Source organism: Cryptomeria japonica, unplaced genomic scaffold (assembly GCF_030272615.1).
Source record: "Cryptomeria japonica unplaced genomic scaffold, Sugi_1.0 HiC_scaffold_177, whole genome shotgun sequence".
NCBI classification, from domain to species: domain Eukaryota; kingdom Viridiplantae; phylum Streptophyta; class Pinopsida; order Cupressales; family Cupressaceae; genus Cryptomeria; species Cryptomeria japonica.
In genome coordinates, this window is record NW_026728999.1 from 95,001 (window position 1) to 110,000 (window position 15,000).

The 15,000-nt window shown below is 60.1% G+C and overlaps 1 non-coding gene across 1 annotated transcript; it reads right to left on the reverse strand.

Moving 5' to 3' along the window:
* Window positions 1-4,350: 4,350 nt before the first annotated feature.
* Window positions 4,351-4,469, reverse strand: LOC131867673 (5S ribosomal RNA). Its single transcript, XR_009366224.1, has one exon. It is a non-coding gene; the product is annotated as a 5S ribosomal RNA (ribosomal RNA).
* Window positions 4,470-15,000: the final 10,531 nt, after the last annotated feature.

A 15,000-nucleotide genomic window follows, 5' to 3' on the forward strand; every position in this document is an offset into this window, starting at 1 on the left:
ATTGGAGCGCATCAAAGGTGCGCAATGCTGGTGCGAACCCGGGAGCGCTCCGATGTGTGCTCCAAGGTGCGGCGTGCACGAAGTCCGAGCCCGGTTTGCCCCGGGTGCGCACCTCGCGTGCACCTTCGCCGGGGTGAGCACCTTGGTGTGCAGACCTTGGTTGGGTTGCGCGCCCTGGTGCGCACCAAGGAGCGCTCTGAAGTGTGCTCCAAGGTGCGGCGTGCACGAAGTCGGAGCCCGGTTTGCCCCGGGTGTGCACCTCGGGTGCGCACCTCGCGTGCACCTTCGCTGCGGTGGGCACCTTGGCTGGGTTGCGCGCCTTGGTGGGCACCATGCAGTGCACGAAGTCGGAGCCCGGATTGCCCCGGGCGCGCACCTCCGCCAGGGTGGGCACCTTGGTGCGCACAACTTGCCTGGGCTGCGCACCAGGAAGGGCTCAAGATGGCACCCGCGTTCCGTTTTTTTCACTATCTTTCAGAACGGAAATTTTAAAATCTCGTTTTTTTTTGCCTTTTCTGGAAATTAGTGAAGGCAGCGCATCAAAGGTGCGCAACGCTGGTGCGAACCTGGGAGCGCTCCGATGTGTGCTCCAAGGTGCGGCGTGCACGAAGTCGGACCCCGGTTTGCCCCGGGTGCGCACCTCGCGTGCACCTTGGTGCGCACACCTTGGCTGGGTTGCGCGCCCTGGTGGGCACCATGGTGCGCACCAAGGAGCGCTCCGAAGTGTGCTCCAAGGTGCGGCGTGCACGAAGTCGGAGCCCGGTTTGCCCCGGGTGCGCACCTCGCGTGCACCTTCGCCGCGGTGGGCACCATGGCGTGCACGAAGTCGGAGCCCGGTTTGCCCCGGGTGCGCACCTCGCGTGCACCTTCGCCGGGGTGGGCACCTTGGTGTGCAGACCTTGGCTGGGTTGCGCGCCCTGGTGGGCACCATGGTGCGCACCAAGGAGCGCTCCGAAGTGTGCTCCAAGATGCGGCCTGCACGAAGTCGGAGCCCGGTTTGCCCCGGGTGTGCACCTCGGGTGGGCACCTTGGTGCGCATGCCTTGCCTGGGCTGCGCACCAGGGCGGGCTCAAGATGGCACCCGCGTTCCTTTTTTTTCACTATCTTTCAAAACGGAAATTTTAAAATCTCATTTTTTTTTGCCTTTTTCTGGAAATTAGTGAAGGCAGCGCATCAAAGGTGCGCACCTCGCTGCCCACCACGGTGCGCAACGCCGGTGGGCACCCGGGAGTGCTTCGAAGTGTGCTCCAAGGTGCTGCGTGCACGTTGTCGGAGCCCGGTTTGCCCCGGGTGCGCACCTCGCGTGCACCTTCGTCGGGGTGGGCACCTTGGCTGGGTTTGCCCCGGCTGCGCTCCGAAGCGGGGTTATTGGAGCGCCGCCTCTTTTTTTGTCGGAGCGTTTGGTGGGGTTTCTCGCATTGGCTCTTCCGAGGCCCGGTTGCCACCCTGGCGCGCACGAAGTCGGAAGTAGGGTTAATTGCCCGGGTGCACACCTTTGCCAGGGTGGGCACCTTACCTGGGCTGCGCACCAGGGCGGGCTCAAGATGGCACGCGCGTTCCGTTTTTTTCACTATCTTTCAAAACGGAAATTTTAAAATCTCCTTTTTTTTTTGCCTTTTCTGGAAATTAGTGAAGGCAGCGCATCAAAGGTGCGCACCTCGCTGCCCACCTTGGTGTGCTCTGAGGTGCGCACCCGGGAGCGCTACGAAGTGTGCTCCAAGGTGCGGCGTGCACGTTGTCGGAGCCCGGTTTGCCCCGGGTGCGCACCTCGCCTGCACCTTGGCCGGGGTGGGCACCTTGGCTGGGTTTGCCCAGGGTGCGCTCCGAAGCGGGGTTACTGGAGCGCCCCCTCTTTTTTTGTCAGAGCGTTTGGTGGGGTTTCTCGCATTGGCTCTTCCCAGGCCCGGTTGTTGGGTGCGCTCCCACCCTGGCGCGCGCGAAGTTGGAAGTTGGGTTAATTGCCCGGGCGCGCACCTTCGCCAGGGTGGGCACCTTGGTGCGCACACCTTGGCTGGGCTGCGCACCAGGGCGGGCTCAAGATGGCACCAGCATTCCCTTTTTCTCACTATCTTTCAAAACGGAAATTTTAAAATCTCGTTTTTTTTTTGCCTTTTATGGAAATTAGTGAAGGCATCGCATCAAAGGTGCGCACCTCGCTGCCCACCTTGGTGTGCTCCGAGGTGCCCACCACGGTGCGCAACGCCGGTGCGAACCCGGGAGCGCCCCGATGTGTGCTCCAAGGTGCGGCGTGCACGAAGTCGGACCCCGGTTTGCCCCGGGTGCGCACCTCGCGTGCACCTTGGTGCGCACACCTTGGCTGGGTTGCGCGGCCTGGTGGGCACCATGGTGCGCACCAAGGAGCGCTCCGAAGTGTGCTCCAAGGTGCGGCGTGCACGAAGTCGGAGCCCGGTTTGCCCCGGGTACGCACCTCGCGTGCACCTTCGCCGGGGTGGGCACCTCGGCTGGGTTGCGCGCCCTGGTGCGCACCAAGGAGCGCTCCGAAGTGTGCTCCAAGGTGCGGCGTGCACGAAGTCGGAGCCCGGTTTGCCCCGGGTGCGCACCTTCGCCGCGGTGCGCACCATGGCGTGCACGAAGTCGGAGCCCGGTTTGCCCCGGGTGCGCACCTCGCGTGCACCTTCGGCGGGGTTGCGCGCCCTGGTGGGCACCATGGTGCGCACCAAGGAGCGCTCCGAAGTGTGCTCCAAGGTGCGGCGTGCACGAAGTCGGAGCCCGGTTTGCCCCGGGTGCGCACCTCGCGTGCACCTTCGGCGGGGTTGCGCGCCCTGGTGGGCACCATGGTGCGCACCAAGGAGCGCTCCGAAGTGTGCTCCAAGGTGCGGCGTGCACGAAGTCGGAGCCCGGTTTGCCCCGGGTGCGCACCTCGCGTGCACCTTCGCCGCGGTGGGCACCATGGCGTGCACGAAGTCGGAGCCCGGTTTGCCCCGGGTGCGCACCTCGCGTGCACCTTCGCCGGGGTGGGCACCTCGGCTGGGTTGCGCGCCCTGGTGCGCACCAAGGAGCGCTCCGAAGTGTGCTCCAAGGTGCGGCGTGCACGAAGTCGGAGCCCGGTTTGCCCCGGGTGCGCACCTCGCGTGCACCTTCGCCAGGGTGGGCACCTCGGTGCGCACACCTTCTCAATGTTTTCTTGCCTTTTCTGGAAATTGGTGAAGGCAGCGCATCAAAGGTGCGCACCTCGGTGTGCTCCGAGGTGCGAACCCGAGAGCGCTCCGAGGTGCCCACGAAGTCGAAAGTCGGGTTAATTGCATTGTTTTCCCCGGGTGCGCTCCGAGGTGCGCAACATCGGCGCGCACCAAGGAGGGCTCCGAAGTGTGCTCCAAGGTGCGCACGATGGCGTGCACCTCTGGTGCGCACGATTCGGAGCTCGGTTTGACCGGGGTGCGCACACCTTGGCTGGGTTGCGCACCTTTTGTGCGCTCCAAGGTGCGCACGAAGTCGGAGCTCGGTTTGCCCCGGGTGCGCACCTTCGCCAGGGTGCGCACCTTGATGCGCACGCCTTGGCTGGGCTGCGCACCTTGGTGGGCGCCATGGTGCGCACCTTTCGTGCGCTCCAAGGTGCGCACGAAGTCGGAGCTCGGTTTGCCCCGGGTGCGCACCTTGGTGGGCGCCATGGTGCACTCCGAGGTGCCCAAGATTGGTGCGCACCAAGGAGCGCTCCGAAGTGCGCTCCAAGGTGCGCGCGAAGTCGAAAGTTGGGTTAATTGTCCGGTTTGCCTCGGGTGCGCACCTTGCGTGCACCTTCGCCAGGGTGGGCGCCTTGGTGCGCACACCTTGGCTGGGCTGCGCACACCTTGGCACCCGCGTTTCCTTCATTTTAAATTTTTTTTTTTTACAATCTCTCAAGTGGGAAATTCTATAATCTCAACTTTTTTTGCCTTTTCAGGAAACTTTTGAATGGAGCGCATCATTGGTGCGCTCCGAAGTGTGCTCCAAAGCTCTCTCCAGCTGCGTGCACCTGCCCCGGCCGCGCACCCGGCCCCGCCCAGCTTCGCTCACCTGTCCCGGGCGTCTGGTGCGGAACCTTAGAGTAAGAAACATCACCGTGCACCTTGGCCAACGTGCGCGACTCGACCGAGCGCGCACTGGCCGAGGTGCACACCGATTTCACCTGGGTGCGCGCGCAGCACCTCGGGCGCACCGGGGTGCGCGCACAACGCCCGGGTTGCACCGTGGCCTGTGTGCTCGGGGCGCCTCGGGTGCGCGCTCGGTGTCGCCCCCCGCGCGCGCGGTAGTGCGGGCAGCGCACCCCGGCCCGGCCCGGCCCCGACGAGAACGCAAACGGGCAAAAGGTTTATTCAAATAGCATTGCGACGCCCGGCGAAAAACTAAAAAAGGGTGCAACACCGGGACTTCCCGGGAGGTCACCCATCCCAGTACTACTCCGGCCCAAGCGCGCTTAACTGCGGAGTTCTGATGGGATCCGGTGCACTAACGCTGGTATGATCGCACCCGTTATGAGCTTGTCGCAGTGTGTACTTAGCAAACCGCGACCCACGTGCGAATCCACCCCGGCCACCCACCCCCGTCGAGGTGCACACCCTCCCTCGCGAAGTGCGCCCCGTTCGCCAAGTGTGAGCCCTGCCCGGGTGCGCGCACCTTGCTAGGGCGTCGGGTGTGCACCCGGCCCGGCCTACGTGCGTGCACCTGGAGGGGGCGTCGTGTGCGTGCAGTGTCCCGTCTGCAACGCGGTGCCCACACACCACCTCGGGCGCAACGACCTGCGCTCACATGTGGGCCGAGTGCACCTTGGTGCATGTTCGGGGCGCCTCGGGTGCACGCTCGATCTTGCCCCGGTGCACCAAGGCGCTCGGTTTGCCCCGGGTGCGCACTTGGTGCAAGGTGGGCACCCAAAATAGGGATCAAGCACCAAAACACAAGTTTCGGGATGCAAAATGGGACCCAAGGACCACAAATGCGTTCCAAGACCCATGATGGGTCCACGAGAACAAAAATGTGTTCCGAGACTTAATAAACAAATATTGGGTTTTAGGAGAAGAAACATGCTCTGATGCCCAAAACGAGAATCGACCCCGAAAAGGCCACAGGCCAAAAGTGGGATGCGAGACAAAAAAAAATGGGACCCGAGGACCAAAATTGGGTTCCCAGGTCGAAGACAGGGCAACCGGACAAGAAACGACCTCTAAGGCTCGAAATGAGTCCCGACGACTAAAACTTGACAAGAAGCACCCATCAGGCACCCAACTCGACACCCATGGGATGCCGACCCACCCGGGCTTCCACCTAGCACACCTTGGCACCCACCCACCCTCGCACCCAACCTCGCACCCAACTTAGCACCTTTGAACCCACATTGGCACTCACCCTGACCCTGGCACCTTGGAACCCACATTGGCACTCACCTTGACCCTGGCACCCACCTTTGCACTCACCTTGGGACCCACCCTGGCTCCCACCTCGGCACCCACCCAGACACCCACCTTGGTTCCTTGGCACCCACCTTGGATCCTTGGCACCCACCCCGACACCCACCTTGGCACGCAACTTGGCTACTTGCCACCCACCTTGGCTCCTTGACGCCCACCCCGACAACCACCCCGTGACCTACCCTGGCTAGGGTTGGTGCACACCCACCCTGGTGCCCACCTTGGCACCCACCCTATGACCCACCTTGGCACGCACCTTAGTACCCACCCCGTTACCCACCCTAGGACCCACCCCGTGACCCACCTTGGCCAGGGTGGGTGCACCCACCCTGGTGCCCACCTTGGCACCCACCCATCCTAGCACCCAGCCTGTGACCGGGCTTGGAACCCAACCTTGCACCCGCACCCGTCTTGGCCAGTGTGGGTGCGCACCCATCCTGGCACCCACGTTGTGACACACCCTTTAACCCACGCACCCTAGCACCCACGTTGGCACCCACCTTGGAACCCAACCTAGCAACTTGGCACCCACCCCGTGACCCACCTTGGCATCCACCATAGCAGTCGCCGACTTGGCACCCACCTCGGCACCCACCTTGACACTTGTGGACCCACCTTGCCACTCACCCTAGCATCGACCCATCCTAGCACCCACCCTGGCACCTTTGCACCCTAGCACTCACCCATCCTAGCACCTAACCTGTGACCCACCTTGACACTCACCCTCGCACCCACCTTGGAACCCAACCTAGCACCCACCCACCCTGACACCAACCCTAGCACCTACCCACCCTTGCACCCACCCTGTGACCCATCTTGGCACCCACCCATCCTACCACTCAACCTATCACCCACCTTCTCACCCACCTTGGCATCCACCTTAGCACCCACCCACACTGGCACCTTGGCACCCACCTCGGGCAAGGTGGGTGCACACCCACCCTGGCACCCAATTTAGAACCCACCGAGCATGTTACCCACCTTGGCACCCACATTGCAGCCCACCCTAGTACCCACCCTATGACCCACATTGGCATCCACACCCTAGCACCCAGGCACCTCGACACCCGCCTTGACACCCACCCTAGCACTGAACCTGTGACCCACCTTGGAACTCACCCTAGAACCCACCCACCCTGTGAACCACCTTGGCATCCACCTTAGCACCCACCCACCTTGGCACCCACTCTAGCACTCACCCATCCTAACACCCAACTTGTTACCCACCTTGGCACCCGCCCTCGCGTCCACCTTGAAACCCACCCTAGCACCCACCCACGCAGGAGCCCACCTTGGCACCCAACCTAACACCCACGCATCCTGGCACCCAACTTGTGACCCACCTTGGAACCCACCCTAGTACCCACCTTTGAACCCACTATATCACCAACCCACCTTGGCACCCACCCTATGACCCTCTTTGGAATCCACCCTAGCACGCACCCACCCTGGCACCCACCATGGAGCGCACCCTAGCACCCACCCACCTCGGCACGCACCTCAACACCCACCTTGGTGTGCGCACTGCGCCAACCTCTCAAAGACCCTATGTGGTGCGCTCCAAAGTGTACACCTTTGGTGCGCTCCAAGGTGCGCACCTTTGGTGCACACCGAGGTGCACACCAAAGTGTGCACCGAGGTGAGCACCAAAGTGCACTCCAGGGTGCACACCAAGGCGTGCACCTTTGGTGCGGTCAATGCAAACGAATTCGGAAGTTGGGGTCGATGTCCTAATCGCTGCTGCAGACTACACGTATGAGAATCGGACAAATAGCTTTATATAGGGGAGGTGTTGCGTTTGATGGGTCGACTCCCCTGGTTGTGTGCACTGCACCAACTTCAAAGACCCTGTCTTGTTTAAGAAGTCAAAAGTTGGGGTGGATGTCCTAATCATTGCTGCAGTCTACGCATGTATGAGAATCAGACAAATAGCTTATATAGGGGAGGTGTTGCATTCGGTGGGTTGACTCCCCTGGTTGTGCGCACTGCGCCAACCTCAAAGACCCCGCATAGCAGAAGAAGTCGGAAGTCGGATTTTGGTGAGCACCAAGGCGTGCACCTTTGGTGCGGTCAACGCAGACGAATTCAGAAGTTGGGGTGGATGTCCTAATCGTTGTTGCAGGCTACACATGTATGAGAATCAGACAAATAGCTTATATAGGGGAGGTGTTGGGTTTGATGGGTCAACTCCCTTGGTTGTGCGCATTACGCCAACCTCAAAGACCTTGTTTTCGTTAAGAAGTCAAAAGTTGGGGTCAATGTCCTAATGGCTCCTGCAGGCTACACATGTATGAGAATCGGACAAATAGCTTATATAGGGGAGGTGTTGGGTTTGATGGGTCGACTCCCCTGGTTGTGCGCATTACGTCAACCTCAAAGACCTTGTTTTCGTTAAGAAGTCAAAAGTTGGGGTCGATGTCCTAATTGCTCCTGTAGACTACACATGTATGAGAATCAGACAAATAGCTTATATAGGGGAGGTGTTGGGTTTGATGGGTTGACTCCCCTAGTTGTTCGCATTACACCAACCTCAAAGACCTTGTTTTCGTTTAGAAGCCGAAAGTTGGGGTCGATGTCCTAATTGCTCCTGCAGGCTACGCATGTATGAGAATCAGACAAATAGCTTATATAGGGGAGGTGTTGGGTTTGATGGGTCGACTCCCCTGGTTGTGCGCATTGCGCCAACCTCAAAGACCCTGCATTGCGGATGAAGTCGAAAGTCAGAGTTTGGTGTGCTACAAGGTGTGGTCGAAGGTGCTCACCTAGGTGTGCACCTTTGGAGCACAGGAAAAGTGCCCTCCAAAAGTGCGCACCTTTGGAGTGCACAAAAGTGCCCTCCAAAAGTGCGCACCTTTGGAGCGCAGAAAAGTGCCCTCCAAAAAGTGCCCTCCAAAAGTGCGCACCTTTGGAGCGCAGAAAAGTGCCCTCCAAAAGTGCGCACCTTTGGAGCGCAGAAAAGTGCCCTCCAAAAAGTGCCCTCCAAAAGTGCGCACCTTTGGAGCGCAGAAAAGTGCCCTCCAAAAGTGCGCACCTTTGGAGCGCAGAAAAGTGCCCTCCAAAAAGTGCCCTCCAAAAGTGCGCACCTTTGGAGCGCAGAAAAGTGCCCTCCAAAAAGTGCCCTCCAAAAGTGCGCACCTTTGGAGCGCAGAAAAGTGCCCTCCAAAAAGTGCCCTCCAAAAGTGCGCACCTTTGGAGCGCAGAAAAGTGCCCTCCAAAAAGTGCCCTCCAAAAGTGCACACCTTTGGAGCGCAGAAAAGTGCCCTCCAAAAGTGCGCACCTTTGGAGCGCACAAAAGTGCCCTCCAAAAGTGCGCACTTTTGGTGCGCACCAAGGCGCTGGTTCGGTCGTTGCAGGCGAGTTCGGAAGTTGGGGTCGATGTCCTGAGCGGAGGTGCAAACTACACAGGTGTCGGAATCGGACAAATAGCTTATATAGGGGAGGTGTATGCTTCGATGGGTCGACTCCCCAGGTTGAGCGCACCGCGCCAACCTCAAAGACCCTACGGTATGGATGAAGTCGGAAGTTGGGTCCGATGACCAATTCGATTAGTAGGTATGCTCATGAGGTCGGAATTTGGGTCCGATGACCTGCCATGTGCAGGAAGGCGAATGTTGACACTGTGCGTTGCAAGGTGCACACCAAGGCGCTGGTGCGGTCTTTTTAGTCGAGTTCGGAAGTTGGGGTCGATGTCCTGATCGGAGGTGCAAGCTACACAGGTGTGGGAATCGGACAAATAGCTTATATAGGGGAGGTGTATGCTTCGTTGGGTCGACTCCCCGGGTTGAGCGCACCGCGCCAACCTCAAAGACCCTACGGTATGGATGAAGTCGGAAGTTGGGTCCGATGACCGATTCGATATGTAGGCATACTCGCGAGGTCGGAATTTGGGTCCGATGACCTGCCACGTGCAGGAAGGCGAATGTTGGCACTGTGCGTTGCAAGGTGCGCACCAAGGCGCTGGTTCGGTCGTTGGAGGCGAGTTCGGAAGTTGGGGTCGATGTCTTGATCGGAGGTGCAAACTACACAGGTGTGGGAATCGGACAAATAGCTTATATAGGGGAGGTGTATGCTTCGTTGGGTCGACTCCCCGGGTTGAGCGCACCGCGCCAACCTCAAAGACCCTACGGTATGGATGAAGTCGGAAGTTGGGTCCGATGACCGATTCGATATGTAGGCATACTCGCGAGGTCGGAATTTGGGTCCGATGACCTGCCATGTGCAGGAAGGCGAATGTTGGGACTGTGCGTCGCAAGGTGCGCACCAAGGCGCTGGTGCCGTCGTTGCAGTCGAGTTCGGAAGTTGGGGTCGATGTCCTGGTCAGAGGTGCAAACTACACAGGTGTGGGAATCGGACAAATAGCTTATATAGGGGAGGTGTATGCTTCGATGGGTCGACTCCCTGGGTTGAGCGCACCGCGCCAACCTCAAAGACCCTACAGTATGGATGAAGTCGGAAGTTGGGTCCGATGACCGATTCGATACGTAGGCATATTGGCGAGGTCTGAATTTGTGTCCGATGACCTGCCATGCGCAGGAAGGCGGAATTTGGGTCCGATGACCGAGTTGATGGCGTGCCATGCGCAGAAAGGCGGAATTTGGGTCCGATGACCGAGTTGATGTTGATGGCCCGCCATGCACAGGAAGGCGGAATTTGGGTCCGATGACCGATTTGAAGGCGTGCCATACGCAAAAAGGCGGAGTTTGGGTCCGATGACCGAGTTGATATTGATGGCCCGCCATGCGCAGGAAGGCGGAATTTGGGTCCGATGACCTGACATACGCATGGAGTCCGACTCGGGGGCCGATGTTCGATTCGATGACTTGCATTGTGGGTAAAGTCGGAAGTTGTGGTCTTTGACCCGATTCGATGACCAGACTTCGGCTGCTTGAGAATCGGACAAATAACTTATATAGGGGAGGTAGTGTTCTCGAGCATCCTCCCCCCGTGCCCGTTTATGTCGATTGATGCTGGTGCTCGACTGGTTGGAGCGCTCGGATGCAAAAATCTTGCACCAGGATTTATCGATTGTGATGGACACGGCAAGTCTCCTGATTGCTATGCAGGAGCTCATCGTGAATCTCTATGCGGCCTTGGTATGGACTCGACCTGCGGAATGGTTCGGCAATGGTAGTCGCTCCAACACGTCCTTGCAATGGCCACAGAGGTGATTCGACTAGAGCTCCAGTCTAGCTTTTGGGTTGCTTGGCGGACTGGTATAGCCGCGATCGAGTTCCGGCCATGAACGTTTTAGATAGCTCTTGGGCTTTCTGGGACGGAAGTCGGAAGTTTGGGCTGTTGTCCGATTTGATGACCATTCTTCGGATGTGTGAGAATCGGACAAATAACTTATATAGGGGACTGTGTTGTCTCACGCAGCCCCCTCCGTGCCCCTCTATCTCGACCGATGTTGGTGCTTGAAAGGGTTGGGATCGCTCGGATTTATAAACGTGCACCACCATTTGTCGAGTGTGAGGGACGCGGCAGGTCTCCTAAATGCTATGCGGGCGCTCTCTGAGAATCTCTATCCGGCCTCGACACAGACTAGTCTTGCTGAATGGTTTGGCACTGGTAGTCGATCCAACACGTCGTTGTTGTGGCCGCCTAGGCGATTCGATTCGAGCCCCCGTCTAGCTTTTGGGTTGCTTGGCGGATTTTGCCCTATCCGCAAGTGAGCTCGGTCCCTAAACGTTCGAGAAACCCGATTGCTATGCGCCGACTCTCTTTCTTGCGAGCCTCCATCTAGCTTTTGGGTCTCTACGGAACGGAAGTCGGAATCTGGGACCGTTGTTTGATTCGACGAGGCAGACTACGGTTGTGCGAGAATCGGACAAATAACTTATATAGGGGAGGTGTTGACTGGAGCATTCTCCCCCGTGCCCCTCTAACTCGACCAATGCTGGCGCTCGAACGGTGGTAGCGCTCGGATTTTCATTGAGCGCCAGCATTGGTCGATTTAGAGGGGCATGCGAGATTCCCGAATGCTATGCGAGGGCTCTAACGGAAATGTCTATTGGTTTCGGTATGGATGCAATTGCGAGTGGTTCGGCAAAGGTAGTCGTTCCGATGCGTCCATGTCGTGGCCAAATCGATAATTCGATTTGAGCCCTCGTATAGCATTTGGGTCTCTCGATGTGATTCCGCATTCCAGTCCCTTTGGGCACTGCTTGAGCCGCATCCCAGGGGGTTCCCTTCCCAATAATCTGCCTCGCAACCCGATTGCTATGCGGTGAGGCTCCTCGGCCGCCTCGGAACTATCTGTGTATCAGACGCATCGCGGGATAAGGGGTTGGCAACGGTAGTCGCCCCAAGCGCGTCCGATGCTTGGACCATTCCGAGGCGGCCCTGAAGCCTCTTCCGTCTAGCCGTTGGGTCCTTCTCGCCGCATCCCTCGCCTCGCACCCCGATTGCTATGCGGTGAGGCTCCTCGGCCGCCTCGGAACTATCTGTGTATCGGACGCGTCGCGGGATAAGGGGTTGTCACTGGTAGTCGCCCCAAGCGCGTCCGATGCTTGGACCATTCCGAGGCGGCCCTGAAGCCTCTTCCGTCTAGCCGTTGGGTCCTTCTCGCCGCATCCCTCGCCTCGCACCCCGATTGCTATGCGGTGAGGCTCCTCGGCCGCCTCGGAACTATCTGTGTATCGGACGCGTCGCGGGATAAGGGGTTGTCATTGGTAGTCGCCCCAAGCGCGTCCGATGCTTGGACCATTCCGAGGCGGCCCTGAAGCCTCTTCCGTCTAGCCGTTGGGTCCTTCTCGCCGCATCCCTCGCCTCGCACCCCGATTGCTATGCGGTGAGGCTCCTCGGCCGCCTTGGAACTATCTGTGTATCGGACGCGTCGCGGGATAAGGGGTTGTCACTGGTAGTCGCCCCAAGCGCGTCCGATGCTTAGACCATTCCGAGGCGGACCCGAAGCCTCTTCCGTCTAGCCGTTGGGTCCTTCTCGCCGCATCCTTCGCCTCGCACCCCGATTGCTATGCGGTGAGGCTCCTCGGCCGCCTCGGAACTATCTGTGTATCGGACGCGTCGCGGGATAAGGGGTTGTCACTGGTAGTCGCCCCAAGCGCGTCCGATGCTTGGACCATTCCGAGGCGGACCCGAAGCCTCTTCCGTCTAGCCGTTGGGTCCTTCTCGCCGCATCCCTCGCCTCGCACCCCGATTGCTATGCGGTGAGGCTCCTCGGCCGCCTTGGAACTATCTGTGTATCGGACGCGTCGCGGGATAAGGGGTTGTCACTGGTAGTCGCCCCAAGCGCGTCCGATGCTTGGACCATTCCGAGGCGGACCCGAAGCCTCTTCCGTCTAGCCGTTGGGTCCTTCTCGCCGCATCCCTCGCCTCGCACCCCGATTGCTATGCGGTGAGGCTCCTCGGCCGCCTTGGAACTATCTGTGTATCGGACGCGTCGCGGGATAAGGGGTTGTCACTGGTAGTCGCCCCAAGCGCGTCCGATGCTTGGACCATTCCGAGGCGGACCCGAAGCCTCTTCCGTCTAGCCGTTGGGTCCTTCTCGCCGCATCCCTCGCCTCGCACCCCGATTGCTATGCGGTGAGGCTCCTCGGCCGCCTTGGAACTATCTGTGTATCGGACGCGTCGCGGGATAAGGGGTTGTCACTGGTAGTCGCCCCAAGCGCGTCCGATGCTTGGACCATTCCGAGGCGGCCCCGAAGCCTCTTCCGTGTAGCCGTTGGGTCCTTCTCGCCGCATCCCTCGCCTCGCACCCCGATTGCTATGCGGTGAGGCTCCTCGGCCGCCTTGGAACTATCTGTGTATCGGACGCGTCGCGGGATAAGGGGTTGTCACTGGTAGTCGCCCCAAGCGCGTCCGATGCTTGGACCATTCCGAGGCGGCCCCGAAGCCTCTTCCGTGTAGCCGTTGGGTCCTTCTCGCCGCATCCCTCGCCTCGCACCCCGATTGCTATGCGGTGAGGCTCCTCGGCCGCCTTGGAACTATCTGTGTATCGGACGCGTCGCGGGATAAGGGGTTGTCACTGGTAGTCGCCCCAAGCGCGTCCGATGCTTGGACCATTCCGAGGCGGACCTGAAGCCTCTTCCCTCTAGCCGTTGGGGCTTTCTCGCCGCATCCCTCGCCTCGCACCCCGATTGCTATGCTGTGAGGCTCCTCGGCCGCCTTGGAACTATCTGTGTATCGGACGCATCGCGGGATAAGGGGTTGGCAGTGGTAGTCGCCCCAAGCGCATCCGATGCTTGGACCATTCCGAGGCGGCCCTGCAGCCTCTTCCGTCTAGCCGTTGGGGCCATCTCGCCGCATCCCCCACCTCGCACCACGATTGCTATGCGGTGAGGCTCCTTGGCCGCCTCGGAACTATCTGTGTATCGGACGCATCGCGGGATAAGGGGTTGTCACTGGTAGTCGCCCCAAGCGCGTCCGATGCTTGGACTATTCCGAGGCGGCCCTGCAGCCTCTTCCGTCTAGCCGTTGGGGCCATCTCGCTGCATCCCCCACCTCCTCGGCCGCCTCGGAACTATCTGTGTATCGGACGCATCGCGGGATAAGGGGTTGGCAGTGGTAGTCGCCCCAAGCGCGTCCGATGCTTGGACTATTCCGAGGCAGCCCTGCAGCCTCTTCCGTCTAGCCTTTGGGGCCATCTCGCCGCATCCCTCGCCTCGCACCCCGATTGCTATGCGGTGAGGCTCCTCGGCCGCCTGGGAACTATCTTCGTATCGGACGCATCGCGGGATAAGGGGTTGTCACTGGTAGTCGCCCCAAGCGCGTCCGATGCTTGGACTATTCCGAGGCGGCCCTGTGGCCTCTTCCGTCTAGCCGTTGGGGCCATCTCGCCGCATCCCCCACCTCGCACCCCGATTGCTATGCGGTGAGGCTCTTCGGCCGCCTTGGAACTATCTTCGTATCGGACGCATTGCGGGATAAGGGGTTGTCACTGGTAGTGGCCCCAAGCGCGTCCGATGCTTGGACTATTCCGAGGCGGCCCTGCAGCCTCTTCCGTCTAGCCGTTGGGGCCATCTCGCCGCATCCCCCACCTCGCACCCCGATTGCTATGCGGTGAGGCTCCTCGGCCGCCTTGGAACTATCTTCGTATCGGACGCATCGCGGGATAAGGGGTTGTCACTGGTAGTCGCCCCAAGCGCGTCCGATGCTTGGACTATTCCGACGCGGCCCTGTGGCCTCTTCCGTCTAGCCGTTGGGGCCATCTCGCCGCATCCCCCACCTCGCACCCCGATTGCTATGCGGTGAGGCTCCTCGGCCGCCTTGGAACCATCTTCGTATCGGACGCATCGCGGGATAGGGGGCTGTCACTGGTAGTCGCCCCAAGCGTGTCCGATGCTTGGACCATTCCTAGGCGGCCCTGAAGCCTCTTCCGTCTAGCCGTTGGGGCCTTCCCGCCCCATCCCTCGCCTCGCACCCCCGATTGCTATGCGGTGAGGCTCCTCGGCCGCCTTGGAACCATCTGTGTATCGGACGCATCGCGGGATAAGGGGTTGGCACTGGCAGTCGCCCCAAGCGCGTCCGATGCTTGGACCATTCCGAGGTGGCCCTGAAGCCTCTTCCGTCTAGCCGTTGGGGCCTTCCCGCCCCATCCCTCGCCTCGCACCCCGATTGATATGCGGTGAGGCTCCTCGGC